Genomic DNA, 17947 nt, shown 5'->3' with positions numbered 1-17947 from the left:
GAGAGTTGACAAATCTGGTGACTTATTGTTGTCCCATAGTGTCCTCTACATCTGGTTTCCTATTGTTGTCTCTCAGTGTGCTATACATCTATCAGAACTCAGGATAAGAACCAGATGCAGACAGCTAGAGTCACAGATGTTTATTGACCCAAACAGGAGGCAGGCAAAATATAGATCAAAGGCAGATCAGGATCAGGAGGCAGGTCAGCAATCCAGGGCAGAATCAATAAGGTACAGAACAGAGGCCAGGCTTGGGGTCAGGACAGGCAGAGTTTCGTAAACGGGTCAGAGTCAGACAGGTACAGAACGGCAGGCAGGCTCGGGGTCAGGGCAGGCAGAATGGTCAGAACCGGGGAAACTAGGAAACAGAACTTGAGGAAGCAGGGAGATGGGAAAACACGCTGGTAGGACCTGATAAGACAAGACGAACTGGCCACAGACAAACAAAGAACACAGGTATAAATACACTGGGGATAATGGGGAAGATGGCCGACACCTGGAGGGGTGGACAGGTGAAAGACACAAAGACCGGTGAAACGGTCATAAGAGATGGTAGCAGCAACAATATGGACAAACCATGTGTTTGATGTACAGTACCAGTCAAAAGTTTGGAAACATCTACTCTTTCAAGGGTTTTTCTTTATTCTTACTATTTTCTACATTGTAGAATAATAGTGAAGATATCAAAACTATGAAATGACAGATATGGAATCCTGTAGTAATCAAAAAAGTGTTAAATCAAAACACATTTTATATTTTAGATTCTTCAAAGTAGCCACCCTTTGCCTTGATGAGAGCTCTGCACACTCTTGGTATTCTCTCAAACAGCTTCACCTGGAATGCTTTTCCAATAGGAGTTCCCTCATTTCCAGGAGTTCCCACATATGCTGGGCACTTGTTGGCTGCTTTTCAGTCCCTCAGCACGTCCAACTCACCCCAAACCATCTCAATTGGATTGAGGTTGGGTGATTGTGGAGGCCAGGTCATCTGATGCAGCACTCCATCACTCTCCTTCTTGGTCAAATAACCCTTACACAGCCTGGAGGTGTGTTGAGTCATTGTCCTATTGAAAAACAAATGGTAGTCCCACTAATCGCAAGCCAGATGGGATGACATATCGCTGCAGAATGCTTTGGTAGCCATGCTGCTTAAGTGTCACCAGCAAAGCACCCCCACACCATCACACCTCCTCCTCCATGCTTCACAGTGGGAACCACACATGCGGAGTTCATCTGTTCACCTACTCTGCCTCTCACAAAGATACAAAGATATGTATATGTATTTATATGTATGTATGTGTATATGTATGTGTTTATATGTGTATGTACACTGTATGTATGTGTATGTATATAAATGTGTGTATGTATATATATACACAGTTGAAGTCGGAAGTTTACATACACTTAGTTTGGAGTCGTAAAAACTTGTTTTTCAACCAACAAACTATAGTTTTGGCAAGTCGGTTAGGACATCTACTTTGTGCATGACACAAGTCATTTTACCAACAACTGTTTACAGACAGTTTAGTGTATCACAATTCTAGTGGGTCAGAAGTTTACATACACTAAGTTGACTGTGCCTTTAAACAGCTTGGAAAATTCCAGAAAATGATGTCATGGCTTCAGAAGCTTCTAATAGCCCAATTGACATCATTTGAGTCCACCAGAGGTGTACCTGTGGATGTATTACAAGGCCTACCTTCAAACGCTGTGCCTTTTTGCTTGAAATCATGGGACAATCAAAAGAAATCAGCAAAGACCTCAGAAAAAAATTGTACACCTCGACAAGTCTGGTTCATCCTTGGGAGCAATTTCCAAACGCCTGAAGTTACCACGTTAATCTGTACAAACAACAGTACGCAAGTATAAACACCATGGGACCACGCAGCATTGATACCGCTCAGGAAGGAGATGCGTTCTGTCTCCTAGAGATGAATGTGCTTTGGTGCGAAATGTGCAAATCAATCCCAGAACAACAGCAAAGGACATTGTAAAGATGCTGGAGGAAAAAGGTACAAAAGTATCTATATCCACAGTAAAATGAGTCCTATATCAACATAACCTGAAAGGCCGCTCAGCAAGGAAGAAGCCACTGCTCCTCTTTTTGTAGAAATGTCCTCTTGTCTGATGAATCAAATTAGAAATGTTTGAACATAATGACCATCCTTATGTTTGGAGGAGAAGGGGGAGGCTTTCAAGCCGAAGAACACCATCGCAACCGTGAAGCACGGGGGTGGTAGCATCATGTCGTGCTTTGCTGCAGGAGGGGCTGGTGCACTTCACAAAATAGATGGCATCATGAGGTAGGAAAAATATTTGGATATATTGAAGCAACATCTCAAGACATCAGTCAGAAAGTTAAAGCTTGGTCGCAAATGGGTCTTCCAAATGGACAATGACCCCAATTATACTTCCAAAGTTGCGGCAAAATGGCTTAAGGACAACAAAGTCAAGGTATTGGAGTGGCCATCACAAAGCCCTGACTTCAATCCCATTGAAAAGTTGTGGGCAGAACTTAAAATGTGTGTGCGAGCGAGGAGGCCTACAAACCTGACTGAGTTACACCAGCTCTGTCTGGATGAATGGGCCAAAATTCACCAAAGTTATTGTGGAAAGCTTGTGGAAGGCTACCCGAAAGGTTTGACCCAAGTTGAACAATTTAAAGGCAATGCTACCAAATACTAATTGAGTGTATGTAAACTTCTGACCCACTGGGAATGTACTGAAAGAAATAAAAGCTGAAATAAATCATTCTCTCTACTATTATTCTGACATTTCACATTCTTAACATAAAATGGTGATCCTAACTGTCCTAAAACAGCAAATTTTTACTTGGATTAAATGTCAGGAATTGTGGAAAACTGAGTTTAAATGTAGTCGGCTAAGGTATATCTAAACTTCCGACTTCAACTGTACAGTATATATTTATTATTCTGCCCTTGACTTGCGTTCCCATGCAAAACTAGACAGATAGCTAACAACTAAGTCTTCAATAAAACTCCCAAGGCGTGACTTTTCTTGAATGAATATATTGAAAACGTTTATGTTGTGAAACTGCAAAATACAGAAAAGAATATACTTTAGTATTCAATTCACACCGACATACTGTAGCTGTACATTAAACATTTGAAGTTGCATAAATACAAAGCACGTGCTAAGGTACCATGCATCTGGCATGATGCCAAACCATATAGCTAATTGTTACTCATATGGTAATTGGCTCCTTTCATTACTCTAATAATGTACAACCATTTATGTAGAACAAAGCATATTACACTAGGAACAGTAACAAAACTACAGTATTGTATATTTTACAATTCGTTTGCATGACACACGAGCAAAGTAATACAGCTAACGACATACATTTAAAGGCATTGCAATTTGTGAGTAAATGCAACCAATATTGATATGTAAGCTACTCTATCAATAACAAGATTATCATCATTAGCTAAATGCTTGAATCGAACTTACAAACAAATATGTTTCCAAGGCTGAAGCTTGACAAGAAATAACTACATTGAAAGACCTGCACCGTAGCGTTGTTTGTAGCTGCTTCTATGCGTGCAAAACAAATTCTGTACTTCCTGTTTGCGTCGTCTTTCAAAGTACCAGAAAGCGCCACTAGGGGGCAAATAACACCATTGAACACAATGAAAATCCAATTTAACCATTGTAATAAAATAATCTGTTACCTTCTAACAGGATGGCAGCACATTTATATACACTCCCGTTCAAAAGTTTTTGGTCACTTCCCTGTTTTTGAAAGAGAAGGACATTTTTTTTGTCCATTAATATAACATCAAATTGATCAGAAATACAGTGTAGATATTGTAAATGACTATTGTAGCTGGAATCGACTGATTTTTTATGGAATATCTATGGAGGTGTACAGAGGCCCATTATCAACAACCATTACTCCTGTTTTCCAATCGCACATTGTGTTAGCTAATTGTTTTTATTTATTCTTTATTTAACTCTTAGCGACTACCCCTCCCGGGTTCCGGGAGAATTGTCATAAGCAACCGGTGAATAGCATAGCGCAACAGTCAAAAAATATTACGAGAAAATATTCATGTTCATGAAATCACAAGTGAAATATTTTGAAACACAGCTTAGCCTTTTGTTAATCACCCTGTCGTCTCAGATTTTGAAATTATGCTTTACAGCGAAAGCAATACAAGCGTATGTGTAAGTTTATCGATAGCCTAGCATAGCATTATTTCCACTTAGCATCAGGAAGCTTGGTCACGAAAATCAGAAAAGCAGTCAAATTAACCGTTTACCTTTGATGGTCTTCGGATGTTTTCACTCACGAGACTCCCAGTTAGACAGCAAATGTTCCTTTTGTTCCATAAAGATATTTTTTATATCCAAATACCTCAGTTAGTTTGGTGCGTTATGCCCAGGAATCCACCGGAAATAGAGGTCACGACAACGCAGACAAAAATTCCAAATTATATCCATAATGTCGACAGAAACATGGCAAACGTTTTTGATAATCAAACCTCAAGGTGTTTTTCAAATATCTATTCGATAGTATATCAACTGGGACAGTTGGCTTTTCACTAGGACCGGGAGGAACAATGGCTGCCTCTCTTTTGCGCAAGAATCACTCTGAGAGCCCCCACCTGACCACTTACGTAATGTGGTCATTCACGCTCATTCTTTAAAATAAAGGCCTGAAACTACGTCTAAAGGCTGTAGACACCTTAGGGAAGCCATAGAAAAAGGAATCTGGTTGATATCCCTTTCAATGGTCAATAGGGATGCATAGGAACACAGAGGTTTCAAAATAAGAGTCACTTCCTGATTGGATTTTTCCCAGGCTTTCGCCTGCAATATCAGTTCTGTTATACTCATAGACAAACAGTGTTTTCTATCCTACGCTGTCAATTAAATGCATATTCTAGCATCTGGTAATCGGGGCGCTGTCCTCAGATAATCGCATGGTATGCTTTCGCCATAAAGCCTTTTTGAAATCTGATCAAGCGGCTGGATTAACAAGAAGTTAACCTTTAAGCCGATGTATAACACTTGTATTTTTTATGAATGTTTATGATTACTATTTCTGTATTTTGAATTTGGCACTCTGCAATTTCACAGGATGTTGTCGAGGTGGGTCGCTAGCGGAACGCCTGCGCCAGAAAGGTTAATCAGAACAACAGTTTTTAACTGTGCTAACATAATTGCAAAGGTGTTTTCTAATGATCAATTAGCCTTTTAAAATTCTAAACTTGGGGCGGCAGGTAGCCTAGTGGTTAGAGCGTTGGACTTGTAACCGAAAGGTCACAAGTTTTATCCCCGAGCTGACAAGATAAAAATCTGTCGTTCTGCCCCCCTAGTTAACACACTGTTCCCAGGCCGTCATTAAAAATAAAATAAAAAGTAAATGTAAGTAAAGGAAAATAAAAACCGAGTAAAGGAATTACAAAAGTCAGAAATAGCAATAAAATTAATCACTTAACTTTGAAGATCTTCATATGGTTGCAGTCACAAGAGTCCCAGCTACACAATAGATGTTCGTTTTGCTCGATAAAGTCCCTCTTTATATCCCAAAAACTGTTTTGTTGGCACGTTTTGTTCAGTAATCCACTGGCTCCAAGGCAGTCAAAACATGCAGACGAATACATCCTAATAGTACCGGTAAAGTTTGTCGAAACATGTCAAATGATGGTTATAATTAATCCTCAGGTTATCAATTGTCAAAATAATCGATAATATTTCAACCGGACAATAGCGTATTCAATAGAAAGGAATCGGTCATGTGCGCTAACCAGCTCTGCATTCTTCCTCAGTCCACTGACAAAAAGGTCTCATTCTTCTTAATTTTTCAGAAAACAAGCCTGAAACAATGTCTAAAGACTGATGACATCTAGTGGAACTGCAATCTGGGTCCTAACCCATTAGACACTGTATAGACATTCAATTGAACATTCCACTTCCTGGATGGATTTTCCTCTGCCATATCAGTTCTGTTATACTCACAGACATTATTTTAACAGTTTTGGAAACTTTAGAGTGTTTTTCTATCCAAATCTACCAATATGCATATCCTAGCTTCTGGGCCTGAGTAACAGGCAGTTTACTTTGTGCACGCTTCTTATCCAGACGTCGAAATATTGCCCCCAAGCCATAAGAAGTTAAAGAAGCAATACAACTGGCCTTCCTTAGACTAGTTGAGTATCTGGAGCATCAGCATTTGTGGGTTCGATTACAGGCTCAAAATGGCCAGAAACAAAGAACTTTCTTCTGAAACTCGTCAGTCTATTCTTGTCTGGGGGAAATTAAGGCTTTTCCATGCGAGAAATTGCCAAGAAACTGAAGACCTCATTCAAGTTGTGTACTACTCCCTTCACAGAATAGCGCAGAATGGCTCTCACCAGAATAGAAAGAGGAGTGGGAGGCCCCGGTGCACAACTGAGAAAAAGGACAAGTACATTAGATTCTCTAGTTTGAGAAACAGACGCCTCACAAGTCCTCAACTAGCAGCATCATTAAATAGTACTCGCAAAACACCAGTCTCAACGTCAAAAGTGAAGAGGCGTCTCCGGCATGCTGGCCTTCTTGGGGCGGCAGGTAGCCTAGTGGTTAGAGCGTTGGACTAGTAACCGAAAGGTTGCAAGATCGAAATAGCCAGAGTTGCAAAGAAAAAGCCATTTCTCAGACTGCCCAATAAAAAGGAAAGATTAAGATGGGCAAAAAAACACAGACACTGGACAGAGGAACTCTTCCTAGAAGGCCAGCATCCCGGACAAGTCTGAAACTGTGGGGGAACCCTTGAAAAAGGTTATTCGAAGCATTCCTCATAATGGTTCCTCAAAGAACCTTTTGGGGTTCATTTTTTTTAACTCCCTGTCCACCGTCCTTCCATTATCATAAAAAAAGAAATTATAATACAAATATTGTTATTTAATGGCAACACACATGTGAATTAATATTTACGAAATAATTTACTAAACAAAACACATTACAAAATTGCAAAAATATAATTATTGAACCTTTATTTAACTAGGCACATCAGTTATGAACAAATTCTTAATTACAATGACTGCCTACACCGGCTCAACCCAGATGACGCTGGGCTGATTGTGTGCCGCCCTATGGGACTCCCAATCCCTGCCAGATGTGATACAGCCTGGCGTTGAACTAGGGACTGTAGTGATGCTTCTTGCATAAAGACGTTGATGAAGAAGCCACATTTGCCTCAGGATCCACCCCGGTTGGTTTTCTGTGGAACCATGCTTTTTTTTGGCGAGGCCCATTGTCCAGCCCTTTGTCCACTGATCTCCACGGATGGTTGTCGGCAAATTTGTATGCTCTGCAAAAACACATTCACATTATCGATTTAATTACACAGCATACCTACACATTGATGGGCTGTATATTATTATTTTTAAGGAAAATGCACTGAAACTAAAATAACTTTTGTTTTGGTGATCCTCTCAGCACCGGCTCATCTTCAAGTCCTCTGGTGGTTACAGTCCTAACCCTGGAACAGTAACACCAAAATAAATATATTAACGACCTACAACACCTATGGTATTCCTACAGTATATCAAAAATAGTTGTTTCACCTCTATATGTAGGCCTGCTGATTTAAACCTGATCGAACTTGTTTGGCATCAACTGTAAACATTCATCCGTAACGATACAATTCTCCCCCTACCCTCCTTCTTGGCAAGCGTCTATTGTCCTGCTAATAGCCCATAATGGGTGGACGGATGGCTTATTTTGTATTCCAATGTATTGAACAAATGTACTAATTACAGTAATTTACCATTCTCACTCTCGGACAGCAAACGTTGTTTGCAGAGTTCCCGATCTCATTTTCAAGTCCTTGTTTAAAAAAATAACGATATTTTTGGAAATGATTTCATTTTCAAATAACCGAAAGTGAGGAGTTGTAATCTGAAAAAAAGGAAAAAGTCTATTGTCCTGCTAATAGCCCATCCTAGAAACCTTTGCAGAAGAAACCAAAAGCCCACCACCTGGCCGGCCAAACCCTCCCCCAACCCAGACGTCGCCGGGCCAATTGCGCATTACCTCATTACCTCAATACCTCAGGTATTGAACCAGCATCTGTGCCACTCGGGAGGCCCATCCACAAAGTGTTTAATGCTGGTAAATTGCCTTGCACAAAGTATTCAAATACTGAAATACTACTTAAACAGGACTCTTAAAGAATTGAATTTAAATTTAAATTTTCTTTTTTGATCACAGAAACAATGAGAAAATATGGAAAAATAAATAAATAATGATAAATGATGAATAATAATGCTAATTATATAAAGTAGCCCGTGTAATCATCTGCCAGAGAGTAGCTACAATCTGCCCGAGCCCCAAGTAATACATTTGGGCCAGATAACTCACAACGGAATTGGCCCGAGCCCTTAACATTATCATTAGATATGCTGGACCCTATGTGAAATAGGTGTTTTTGGGACCATATTGTGACTATTGTTCTGCTAATAGCCCTTGTGAAAAAATGTTTTGAAAAGGCCTCCAGGGCCAGCAGTGAAGTTCCTTACTCCCCCCCAACATTCCGCTGAAAAGGCAGCATGGGATATTCAAAAATATTTTTTGAAATATTTAACTTTCACACATTGACAAGTCCAATACAGCAAATGAAAGATAAACATATTGTTAACCTCTAGCGATGAGCAATCCCGTATCCGGGAGCGTAATCATAGCCTCAAGCGCATTACCATAACCATTCACTCAGGAGACTCCCAGTTAGATAGCAAATGTTCCTTTTTTCCCAAAATATTATTTTTGTAGGCGAAATAGCTCCCGTTTGTTCATCATGCTTGGCTGAGAAATCGACCGGAAAATGCTACCATTACAACGGCAAACATTTTTCAAAATTAACTCCATAATATCGACAGAAACACGGCAAACGTTGTTTAGGATCTATCCTCAAGGTGTTTTTAACATATGTATTCGATAATATATCCATCGAGGCAGTTGGTTTCTCATAAGAAACGATTGGAAAAATGGCTACCTCAGTATTTTACGCAAGGTTTTCTCAGGGAGACACCATGCGACCACTCGCCTTATTTGGTCTCTTACAGCCATTCTCCAATGGAAATGCCTAAAAAGACATCACAATGCTGTAGACACCTTGGGGAAAACGTGGAAAATGTAAGCTGACTCCTAGCTCCTTCACAGCCATATAAGGAGTCATTGGCATGAGGCGGTTTCAAAAAATGCGGCACTTCCTGATTGGATTTTTATCTGGGTTTCGCCTGTAACATCAGTTCTGTGGCACTCACAGACAATATATTTGCAGTTTCGGAAACGTCAGAGTGTTTTCTTTCCAAAGCTGTCAATTATATGCATAGTCAAGCATCTTTTCGTGACAAAATATCTGTTTAAAACGGGAACGTTTTTCATCCAAAAATTAAAAGAGCGCCCCCTATATCCAACTAGTTAATCTACCCATTGTGTCCGATTTTTAAAATGTTTTACAGCGAAAACACAACATATATTTATGTTAGATCACCACCAAATCCAAACAAACACACAGCCATTTTCCCCAGCCAAAGATAGTCACAAAAGCAGAATTAGAGATAAAAAGAATCACTAATCCTTGATAATCTTCATCCGATGACACTCATATGACATCATGTTACACAATATATTTATGTTTTGTTCGAAAAAATGCATATTTATATCCACAAATCTCGGTTTACATTGACGCCATGCTCAGAAATGCCTCCAAAATATCCGGAGTAATCACAGAGAGCTACTCCAGATAACAGAAATACTCATCATAAACTTTGACTGAAGATACATGTTCTACATATAATTTAAGATACACTGGTTCTTAATGCAACCGCTGTGTCAGATTTTTAAAAAACGTTACGAAAAAGCATACCATGCAATAATCTAAAACGGCGCTAAGACGTAACAATATTTCTCCGCCATATTGGAGTCAACAGAAATACGAAATTACATCATAAATATTCCCTTACCTTTGATGATCTTTCATCAGAATGCAGTGCAAGGAGTCCTAGTTCCACAATGAATCGTTGTTTTGTTCCATAATGTCCATTACTAGTGTCCAATTAGCTGCTTTTGCTAGCAGGTTTAGCCCACATGTCCAAAAGCTGGCGCTGGTCCAGGCGAACTTGGACGAAAACTTCAAAAAGTTATATTCCAGGTCGAATAAACTGGTCAAACTAAGTAGAGAATAAATCTACAGGATGTTATTTTCATATATATCCAATAACGTTCCAACCAGAGCATTCGTTTTTGTCTACAGAGTCATGGAACGCAGGCGATATCAACAGTAATTTGCGCAACCAGGAACTGGCATTCTGACAGTCCACTGACTCATTCCTCTCCCATCCGGTCATACATCACACTAGAGGCTTCATTCCACGTTCTACTGACTGTTGACATCTAGTGGAAGGCGTAGGAAGTGCGAACAGATCCATATCTTGTTTGGATATAGATAGGCTTTGACTTGAAATTCGACCAGCCCTAGAATTTCCACTTCCTGTTTGGAAGTTTGCCTGCCCTATGAGTTCTGTTATACTCACAGACATAATTCAAACAGTTTTAGAAACTTCAGAGTGTTTTCTATCCAATAGTAATACTAATATGCATATATTAGCATATAGGACAGAGTAGGATGCAGTTCACTATGGGCACGTAATTCATCCAAAGTGAAAAGGCTGCCCCCTATCCCTAACAGGTTTTAATGTAGTAAAAGAAAAGATCAAATAAAAAAAGAAATAAGACCTACACTTTTAACAGCACATTATTCAACGCTAGTGAGACTCATATCGCTCACAGTAGGCCTACAGTATATCTACAAATATTTTCCTGTGTTTGATGTATTTAATACCATTTCACTGATTCCACTCCAGTCATTACCATGAGCCCGTACTACCCAATTAAGTTGCCACCAACCTCCTGTATTATATTCCCTTTCTAAATAGAGGCTGAATATCTTTGGTGAACAGTTGTTTTCATCTCCACCTCCAACCTGAAGTACTTCACCAAGGGGACGACAGCTGAGTTCTATGCTCTCAAAGGCATGTTCCTGGCCCAGATCAACAAGTATGTGCTCATCTATACTCACTCTTCGGGTTGACTTGGTGACAGGCTCACTCTTCGTGTTGACTTGGTGACAGGCTCACTCTTCGTGTTGACTTGGTGACAGGCTCACTCTTCGTGTTGACTTGGTGACAGGCTCACTCTTCGTGTTGACTTGGTGACAGGCTCACTCTTCGTGTTGACTTGGTGACAGGCTCACTCTTCGTGTTGACAGGCTCACTCTTCAGGTTGACTTGGTGACAGGCTCACTCCTCAGGTTGACTTGGTGACAGGCTCACACTTCAGGTTGACTTGGTGACAGGCTCACTCTTCAGGTTGACTTGGTGACAGGCTCACTCTTCAGGTTGACTTGGTTATCGGCTCCATTTATAATCTCAGACACTTATTTCTAACCGTGTCATCAACACGCACCTGTGTCTACACTATGTTCTCACTGCATAGGGTGTCTTTAGAGCAGACAGACAGACAGAATCATACATACACAAAAAAACATGTAGCACACACACACACAACCCCCTCTGTACCCTACTCCAATCTCTCTTTCACGCACACACACACACCGCTTCCCCCTCACCTCTCAGCACCAACTCATCTCATCAGCCCTGACATGATGGTGGTGCCCCACAGGGTGAAAGACAATTTGGGGATGGCTATTAAATATCTGCGCCCGAATAATTAACTCGCTGGCAATTTACTGGAATCAGCAGAAATTAGCCTAGCCTCAGCAGTAGGACCCCAATGTAGTCATTAAGAACACACACATACACACACACACACACACACACACACACACACACACTCACTCTCACTCTGCGGGAGTATGAACAGCATGGTTCAGACCTGGGGTAGAGGTTTGGTGCATACAGTTAGGTGGTGTGTGTGTGTGACTTGACACACGGCTGGGCGTTTCTCCCCGCACCACTCTCCTCCCTCCTCAGCCCGCTCCCCTCTCCCCTCATCCCATTCCCTCTCTTCGCTCTCCTCTCCAGCTCCTCTCTCCTCTCACCTCTCTCCGCTCCCCTCTTCTCCTGCTCCTCTCCTCGCCCCCCCTCTACCCGCTCTGCTCCCGCTGAGGAGAAACTGTTTATGTGCTTTAACACGGCCAATGTGACTGTAGGGGCCTGGCTCAGACTCCCACAGCAATCAGCCTCCACGTTCCTTTATCTCAATGCCAAATAGGTTTTTATAATAACACATTATAATTGATTGGCCTGGGAGCCATTTTACACTAGGTGTGTTTACTCCTCATGGTTTGATGTGTGAAACGTCTCCCAAAATGATGGGGTTGTTTGACTAAGCCCTGTTGAGCTTTTGTTCTGTTGACAGACAAGTGGCTTTATTTTGACTGAGGGACATGTTTATTTGTTATGGGGTGCCTTCCCATTATTCCTTAATCATGTCCCAAATGGGGTGTACAATTATTATGGTTTATGGCTTACAGGGGAGGAGGATGCTTCGAAAGTGACTGATGGTTGAACATATTTTTCACAGTCTGCATAGCACAACAGTCAAACGTAGGTGTCTCTTTGTGTGTGTCTGCTTAATGTTTAACCTATAAAAGGAACACGAGCTGTGAGTTCTAGATTTTGGAAGCAGGATAAGGAATCCTCAAGGATTCCCAAGTTTATCTGCATTGGTTTCTCTCTAAGCTGTAGCCTCTTCTGCGTTTAAGCTTATTCTCAGATCCAGTATACAGAGCCATAACCTGCTTTGTGACATGTTGATGAAATGTTGTGATGCTGTTAAGCTGCAATGTCACTGTGCTATTAAAGCTCATTGATCAGCTCTCTGTGATAACGTGAGACTGACTTTGACGTACTTCACCACAGTAAAAGCTCCTGACCTTCACTGGCATACAAGTCATGATACATTAAGACCTGCACAGAAGTCATGCTACATTAAGACATTCACAGAAGTCATGCCACATTGAGTCTTTCACAGAATCCATGCCACATTAAGTCCTTCACAGAAGTCATGCTACAGTAAGTGCTAACGGTGGGAGGAGAGCCTTGTAGATGAAGAGGGGAAGATGAATCCCCCTTCTCTCTCAACATACTCTCACTTCTATTTTTCCTTCTCTCGCTTCCTCTCCCTCTCCCCATTCCTCTCCATAGTCCCCTCCCCTCTTTCTCCTTCTCTTGCCATTCCCCCTTCCTCCCCACTCCTCTATCCTCCCTTCTCCGTCTCCATCTCCATCTCCTTCCTCTCCATATCCCCCCTTCCCTCTAACTCTCTTCATTACTCCCCCTCTCCTTCAGGTCAGAGGAGGCTAACAAGGTGTTATCGGTGGTGGTCCAGATGCATGTCGTCTTAGTGAAGGCCTGGGCCATGTGGGACGACGACCTGGAGAACATCTTCATTAAGGAGCACCAGCTGCACCTGTGTGTGTCCGGCCTCACCTGCTACCTGCATGCCTGCCGACACCAGAACGAGAGCAAGTCACGTAAGTACCTGGCTGAGGTGGGTTAAACTTAGTTCTCCCCACTACTGCTTGTGTGATCCAAGCAAACACAGATGAGCTAGAGTAATATCCCTATATTAGGCACAGCTACTGGTAATATTCCAGTTTATACCTCATGATGCACAGCTACTGGTAACCTTCCAGCTTTTTGAGGTACAGCTACTGTCAGAGGTCACCAAGTGCAACATAGCTTAAACGTATAAATCAGCTAGAAAGATGTCTCGGCATCGAGTAATTGTCTCTGGCCCCTTCCAGTTAGGGGGAGTGATGAGCTCTACAGCAGAGTTAAACAACTCAATCGCTGGTTGAAAACTGTTTTCTGCCCCTTCCAAAAGATAGAATTTGTAGATAATTGGCCCTCTTTCTGGGACTCACCCACAAACAGGACCAAGCCTGGCCTGCTGACGAGTGACATACTCCATCCAAGCTGGAGGGCTGCTATCATCTTATCTATGAACATAGACAGGGCTATAACTCCTCCAGCTCCACAATGAGATAGGGTGCAGGCCAGGCAGCAGGCTGTTAGCCAGCCTGCCAGCCTGTTGAACATAATAAACGGCTGCCTATCCACCGGATGTGTACCAAACTCACTAAAAGTTGCAGTAATTAAGCCTCTCTTGAAAAAACCTTGACCAAGAAAATATAAAAAACGATCAGCCTATATCGAATCTTTCATTCCTCTCAAACATTTTAGAAAAAGCTGTTGCGCACTCACTGCCTTCCTGAAGACAAACAATGTATACGAAATGCTTCAGTCTGTTTTTGACCCATTCATAGTACTGAGACTGCACTCGTGAAGGCGATACATTTCCTTTTAATGGCGTCAGACCAAGGCTCTGCATCTGTCCTCGTGCTCCTAGACCTTAGTGCTGCTTTTGACACCATCGATCACCACATTCTTTTGGAGAGATTGGAAACCCAAATTAGTCTACACGGACAAGTTCTGGCCTGGTTTAGATCTTATCTGTTGGAAAGATATCAGTTTGTCTCTGTGGATGGTTTGTCCTCTGACATATCAACTGTAAGTTTCAGTGTTCCTCAAGGTTCTGTTTAAGGACCACTGTTTGTTTTCACTATATATTTTACCTCTTGGTGATGTCATTCGAAAACATAATGTTAACTTTTACTGCTATAAGGACGATACATAGCTGTACATTTCAATGAAACATGGTGAAGCCCCAAAATTGCCATCAATAGAAGCCTGTGTTTCAGACATAAGGAAGTGGATGGCAGCAAATGTTTTACATTTAAACTTGGACAAAACAGAAATGCTAGTTCTAGGTCCCAAGAAACAAAGAGATCTTCTGTTGGATCTGACAATTAATCTTGATTGTTGTACAGTCATCTCAAATGAAACTGTGAAGGTCCTCGGTGTTACTCTGGACCCTGATCTCTCTTTTGGCAAACATATCAAGACTATTTCAAGGACAGCTTTTTTCCATCTACATATCATTGCAAAAATCAGAAACATTCTGTCCATAAACGAAGCAGAAAGGCTAATCCATGCTTTTGTCACTTCTAGATTAAACAACTACAATACTCTACTTTTCGGCTACCCGGATAAAGCACTAAATAGACTTCAGTGATTCTCTGCCTCCAACCCTATTATGGTGGCTGAGTCGCTGGCTTACTGGTGTTCTTCCATGCCATCCTTAGGATGGGTACGTCACTTGAGTGGATTGAGTCACTGACGTGATCTTCCTGTCTGGGTTGGCGCCCCCCTTGGGTTTGTGCCGTGGGGGAGATCTTCGTGGGCTATACTCAGTCTTGTCTCAGGGTAGTAAGTTGGCGGTTTGAAGATATCCCTCTAGTGTTGTGGGGGCTGTGCTTTGGCAAAGTGGGTGGGGTTATATCCTGCCTGTTCGGTCCTGTCCGGGGGTATCATTGGATGGGGCCACAGTGTCTCCTGACCCATCCTGTTCAGACTCCAGTATTTATGCTGCAATAGTTTATGTGTCAGAGGGCTAGGGTCAGTCTGGTATATCTGGAGTGTTTTTCCTGTCTTATCCGGTGTCCTGTGTGAATTTAAGTATGCTCCCTCTAAATCCCTCTCCATTCCCTCTCGGAGGACCTGAGCCTTAGGACCTTGCCTCAGGACTACCTGGCCTGATGACTCCTTGCTGTCCCCAGTCCACCTGGTCATGCTGCTGCTCCAGTTTCAACTGTTCTGCCTGCGGCTATGGAATCCTGACCTGTTCACCGGATGTCCTACCATGTCCCAGAATTGCTATTTTTGACTCTCTCTCTACCGCACCTGCTGTCTCTATCTCTGAATGCTCGGCTATGAAAAGCCAACTGACATTTACTTTTGTGGTGCTGACCTGTTGCACACTCTACAACCATTGTGATTATTATTATTATTTGACCCTGATGCTCATCTATGAACGTTTGAACATCTTGGCCATGTACTGTTATAATTTCCACCTGGCACAGTCAGAAGAGGACTGGCCACCCCTCAGAGCCTGGTTCCTCTCTAGGTTTCTTCCTAGGTTCCAGCCTTTCTAGGGAGTTTTTCCTAGTCACCGTGCTTCAACATCTGCATTGCTTGCTGTTTGGGGTTTTAGGCTGGGTTTCTGTATAGCGCTTTGTGACATCGGCTGATCTGAAAATGGCTTTATAAATACATTTCATTGATTGATTGATTGAGCTACAGGTAACCTTGTAGTTTCTACCTCACATGAGGCACAGCTACTGGTAACCTTCCAGCTTCTACCTCATATGAGGCACAGCTACTGGTAACCTTTCAGCTTCTACCTCATATGTCACAGCTACAGGTATCCTTCCAGCTTCTACAGAATTTGAAGCACAGCTACAGGTAACCTTCCAGCTTCTACCTCATATGACAAAGCTACTGGTAATCTTGCAGCTTCTACATCATATGAGGCACAGCTACTGGTAACCTTGCAGCTTCTACCACATGAGGCACAGCTACTGGTAACCTTCCAGCTTCTACCATATATGAGACATAGCTACTGGTAACATTGCAGCTTCTATGAAGGACAGTGCTCTAGCCAACATTTGGCTATGCAACTGCTAATATTATGGGTAACAAACGGTGTGTTTTGTTTTGACATTTTTTTAATTTCACCTTTATTTAACCAGGTAGGCCAGTTGAGAACAAGTTCTCATTTACAACTGTGACCTGGTCAAGATAAAGCAAAGCAGTGGGACTAAAACGACAACAACAGAGTTACACATGGGATAAACAAACGTACAGTCAATATCACAATAGAACAATCTGTACACAGTGTGTGCAAATGAAGTAAGGCAATAAATAGGCCAATAGTGGCGAAGTAATTACAATTTAGCAATTTACACGAGTAATATATGTGCAGATGAGGATGTGCAAGTAGATATACTGGTGTGCAAAAGAGCAGAAAAACAAAAACAAATATGGGGATGAGGAAGGTAGTTGGTTGGATGGGTTATTTACAGATGGGCTGTGTACAGCTGAAGCAATCGGTAAGCTGCTCTGATAGCTAACGCTTTAAGTTAGTAAGGGTTAATAAGATATAGTCTCCAACTTCAATTATTTTTGCAATTCGTTCCAGTCATTGGCAGCAGAGAACTGGAAGGAAAGGCTGCCAAAGTAGGTGTTGGCTTTGGGGATGTCCAGTGAAATATACCTGCTGGAGCACGTGCTACGGGTGGGTGCTGCTATGGTGACCAGTGAGCTGAGATAAGGCAGAGCTATACCTAGCAAAGACTTAGAGATGACTTGGAGCCAGTGGGTTTGGCGACGAATATGTAGCGAGGACCAGCCAACAAGAGCATATAGGTCGCAGGGGTGGGTAGTATATAGGGTTTTGGTGACAAAACAGATGGTACTGTGATAGACTGCATCCAGTTTGCTGAGTAGAGTGTTGGAGGCTAATTTGTAAATGACCTCGCCAAAGTCAAGGATTGGTAGGATAGTCAGTTTTACGAGGGTAAGTTTGGCAGCATGAGTGAAGGAGGCTTTGTTTGCGAAATAGGAAGTCGATTCTAGATTTAAATTAAAATTTGGATTGGAGATGCTTAATGTGAGTCTGGAAGGAGAGTTTACAGTCTTGCCAGACACCTAGGTATTTATAGTTGTCCACATATTCTAAGTCAGAACCGTCCAGAGTAGTAATGCTGGACAGGCGGGCAGGTGCGGGCAGTGATCGGTTGAAGAGCATGCATTTAGTTTTACTTGCATTTAAGAGCAGTTGGAGGCCACGGAAGGAGAGTTGTAATGGCGTTGAAGCTTGCCTTGCACCTTTACCTGTGAAGGTCTCACACACAGATGAACAGGAAGACTCTTGTGAAGTTTAACTCCCACAAATGGTTCTCGGCGTATAGGAGTTGTGTTCATGAGCCTTTATTTAGACTAGGTTCTCCAAGATAACTCAAAATGGAGTATTTAGTGGAAGCACTTTCTTTTTCTGTTCCACCCGAGTGG

The 17947-nt window shown here is 41.9% G+C and overlaps 1 pseudogene; it reads left to right on the top strand.

Moving 5' to 3' along the window:
- LOC112261354 overlaps positions 1 to 17947 on the top strand; it is a 153894-nt pseudogene that overhangs the window by 74663 nt on the left and 61284 nt on the right.

Source organism: Oncorhynchus tshawytscha, linkage group LG27 (genome assembly GCF_018296145.1).
Source record: "Oncorhynchus tshawytscha isolate Ot180627B linkage group LG27, Otsh_v2.0, whole genome shotgun sequence".
Classification (NCBI taxonomy): Eukaryota; Metazoa; Chordata; class Actinopteri; order Salmoniformes; family Salmonidae; genus Oncorhynchus; species Oncorhynchus tshawytscha.
The sequence above is the reverse complement of the archived record's forward strand: the minus strand, read 5'-3'. Positions and strand labels throughout refer to the sequence as shown.